The sequence below is a fragment of the Orycteropus afer genome, unplaced genomic scaffold, assembly GCF_000298275.1.
Source record: "Orycteropus afer afer isolate SDZICR_OR568_19922 unplaced genomic scaffold, OryAfe1.0 scaffold00281, whole genome shotgun sequence".
In the NCBI taxonomy this organism is placed as follows: domain Eukaryota; kingdom Metazoa; phylum Chordata; class Mammalia; order Tubulidentata; family Orycteropodidae; genus Orycteropus; species Orycteropus afer.
Genome location: NW_006921868.1, coordinates 707,779 through 712,116, shown reverse-complemented (window position 1 = coordinate 712,116; position 4,338 = coordinate 707,779).

Genomic DNA, 4,338 nt, shown 5'->3' with positions numbered 1-4,338 from the left:
AGGACATTATGCTGAGTGAAATAAGTCAATCACAGAAGGACAAATATAGTATTAGTTCATTGTTGTGGAGGGTCAAGGAAAGGTTTATATATGGAGGCAAACTTTCTTTGTTGGTTGCTGGGGTAGGAGGGGAGGGGAGGGAACACCACAAAACAAACAACAAAAAAAAAATTGCATTTACTGTACATAAATTATATTTCGATAAAATGCATTAAAAAAGAAAACCAAGGCAGGCCCTTAGACAAGATAAGAAGCTATGTTCAAGGCCTTATATGTTTGACCAGCTACAAAATGCTGCAGGACCTTCTGCTTTGGTCCAGAGCACGTGCAGTGAAATTCAATGTGCACTTCCACCAGAGACAGGCAAGAGCAGGACTGCCTTGCTGGGCCTTGAACCAGAGCCCAGAGACCATCATGCATGTGCCACGTCCCAGAATAAGTTATGTCAAGCATCTCAGCAGCCTTCACAACAGGTCCCATCTTTGTTCCAGCAGCCTTTGTGGTGGAATCCATCTTGGCTACTTCCTGTGCATATAGTTGATTTTCATAACCTCAACTTTTTACCAGAAATCTCTGCCCATTTTATGAATAAAGATGATGATTTCTCACTGACAAAAAAAAAAAGAAAATAAAATTATATGAAAGAAAGAAATCAGCAACACCACATAAAAACATATAACAAAATGATATCAATAAATTCATACTTGTTGATAATTACATTTAATGTCAATGGATTAAATGCACCACTCAAGAGATGGAGTGTTGCAGACCGTATAACAAAACACAATCTATCAATATGCTGTCTACAAGAGACTCACCTTAGACTCAAAGACAAAAATAGACTAAAAATCAAAGGTTGGAAAAAGATATAACAAACAAATGGCAACCAAAAGAGATCAAGAGTGACAATATTAATTTCTGATAAAATAGACTTTAAGACAAAAACAACCATAAGAGACAACCAAACCATACCAAACTCACTGCCATCAAGTCAATTCTGATTCATAGTAATCCCCAGTGGGTGTTCCAGGCTATAAATCTTTATAGAAGTAGATGGTCCCATCTTCCTTCCATGGAGTAGCTGGTAGGTTTAGAACTGCTGACCTTCTGGTTAGCAGTCAAATGCTTTACCGCTACCCCACCAGAGCTCCTTATAAGAGCCAAAGAAAGACATAATATAATGATTAAAGGATCAGTCGAACAAGAGGATAGAACCATGTTAAATATCTACACACCCAATGAAAGAGCCCAAAAACACATAAGTCAGACTTTAACAGACTTGAAAAGACAAATAGTAATAGTAGGAGGATTTAATACACTACTTTCAGTAAAAGATAGAACAACTGGAAAGAAACTCAGCAAACATGCAGAAGAACTAAACAATACAATCAACCAACTTCATTGTGTGTGTGTGTGTTACAATAAGTTTTATTTATAAATTTATTTTAAAAACATTTGAATTTTACGTAATTTATATGTATCACAGAGTATCGCTCTTCCTTTGTTTTGTTAACCATTTAAAAATATAAAAACCATTTTTAGCTCACTGGCTGTACAGAAACAGGCAGCAGCTGGATTTGGACTGGAGTTTGCCTATCCCTGTTTCAAGATGATTGGAGAATAGATAATGTCATCATCAGATGGCAATCATTTCAACTCCATTGGAGTCCTCAGTTCCCGACCTTAAAGAAGGTGGTGGAGGGCAGTAGGCTGGGGCAGTGAGTAGTGGGAAAACCAGGCTGGAGAAGGGAACTCACCCTCTCCTTTATGTCCCCAGATGTGGGTGAGTGCAGCTCTGGACAGCACCCTCACAATACTCCACCCACTGCCTCAACATGATGTATAGCTACAGATGTCACTATCACCATGGCTGGGTGACAAAGCCTGGGCATCTGAATGGTCTAATCACTACCATATGTGAAGGTATATGGTCCGCTCACACACATGCATGCACATGTAGACACTAATGTGCATACACATGCACACACATGTGCAAATGTATGCACACATGCAAATGTACACATGCATACATGCATAGGCACACACATATGTTGTTTTTAGGTGCTGTCAAATTGGCCCCAATTTGTAGTAACCCCATGCACAACAGAATGAAACATTGCACTCTCCTGCATTATCCTTGTAATCCCTGCTATTCTTTTTTTTTTTCCCAACTTTTTGTGTGTGTGTGTGCTTTAGGTGCAAGTTTACAGAGCAGAGTTTGTTTTATATTCCACATTTCATTTACATTTGGTTTCACTCCCCAATTACCATCCCCAAACCTAACCCAGTCTCCTCCCTTCCCTGCCCAGTAATCCCTCCCCCCTGTGCCCCTCATAGTTATGGACTCTTGTGTATCCTGCATTTCCTCCGTTTGAATGTTGCCCCTCTGGTGCCCTGTGGTCAATTGCACCAAGGGATGCATCTCCATAGAGTATGTGGGTGTGTCGACCTGGGTTGAGTGATCTGTGTGTACATCTTGTTTACTATTAGGCTAAGAGCCAGCCCCTGGGAGTGAGTTTTATTCCAGGCCCAAAATGTATCCTAGGGCCATAGTGTTTGGGATCCCACCAGACTCCATCTGACCAGTAATTCTGGTCATTATTGTGTTTTTGGATTTTGTTCCATGTTTTTCCTCCCATTCTATCCAGGATCTCCAGTTTTGATCCTTTCCTGAGTGGTTGGCATTGGTAGCTGGGCACCATCTAGTTCTTCTGGCCTTGAGGGTCATTGTGTCTTAGGGCTGATTGCTTCCAAATGCCCTTGGTTTTTTGCACTCTTCTTCACTCCTGATGATAAGAGACCATTAACTGCATCTTAGATGGCTGCCTGAAAGCTTTTATGACCCCAGTTGCTACTCACCAGCATAAATTGAAGAACAAGATTTTTATGTATTTTGTTGTACCAATTGAGTCTGGTGTCCCTCAGTAATATGGTCCATTGGATCTCTCTCCCACAGTGTTCGACTCTTTGTGAATCCCTCACAATATTCTATGTCTGTCTTCTCCTGTTTCTGTAAGGATTGCAGGTGTTTTGTATCACTGGTATCTGTGCAAGATTAGCCTCAGCCAAATCTATTCTTGGTCTAGAGTATAATCCTGTTCACTAACCCCCGTCTGATCTTCTCAGATGTTTATGTGTTTATCTGTAACCTGGCGTTTGGTTCAACCAACTTGATCTTATAGACATCTACAGAGCACTTCACCCAATAACAGCAAAATATACATTCTTTTCCAGCACACATGGAACACTCTCCAGGATAGACCAAATGTTAGTTAGGTCACAAAACAAGCCTTTATAAATTTAAAAACATTGAGATACTGCAAAGCATCTTCTCAGATCACAATGCTATAAAATTGGAAATCAATACTAAGAAGACCGACAGAAAAAAAGCAAACTCATGTACACTAAATAACACCTTTCTCAAAGCCTACTGGGTAGTATTTGTATGTTGTGTAAGAATTTCTAGGTATATAGTAGAGCTGAGAAGGGCCAAGTTTGTAGATACTTCTTGGCCACAGGTAGCTACACAGAGGGAGTGAGTAGTTGGACCTGTGGGCTTGGGACCATGGTCAAAGGAGACATCAAGCTCAATTGGTATAACATACTACACATAAACATTGTTCCACACCCTACTTTGGTGACTAGTGACAGGGATCTTAAAAGCTTGCAAGCAGCTGTTTAGATGCAATGATGGGTCTCTCCTAGTCCAAAGCAAAGAAGAATCAAGAAAACCAAAGACACATGGAAACAATTAGTCCAAGGGACTGATACAGCATGCAATCCTCAGCATATATGACTATGAGGCCAGAAGAACTAGATGGTGCCCAGCTACCACTGTCAACCACTCAGAGGGGGATCTATGTAGGAGATCCTGGTTAGAGTTGGAGAACAATGTGGAACAAAACTCAAAATAATGAAAAAGAAAATAAAATTGGGGATGAGCTTTGCTGGTCTGATAGATCCTGGTGGAACTACTGAGACTATAGCCCCTAGTTGCCCTTCAGGTCTGGAATTTAGCTCACTCTTATGGCTTCTAGCCAAACAAAAAACAGGTATATGAGCTGAACATTTACATTAGGTAGTTACACTCCTTGGAGAGATCAATCATAGGAGAATAGAAGGACTGTGTATGCACAGAGAGACAGCTCAGGGGACAAGAGTGCATGGAAAGGCACGATATAGGGAATAGGTGGATATAGGGAGGAAGTGGGAGGAGAGCTGTTGCATTGTGGGAGATTACAATCAATGTCATGAGACAAAGTGTATGTGAACTGCTGTATGGAAGATGAATTTGCTCTGTAAACTTTCACACAAATCACAATAAAATTTAAAAAAAAA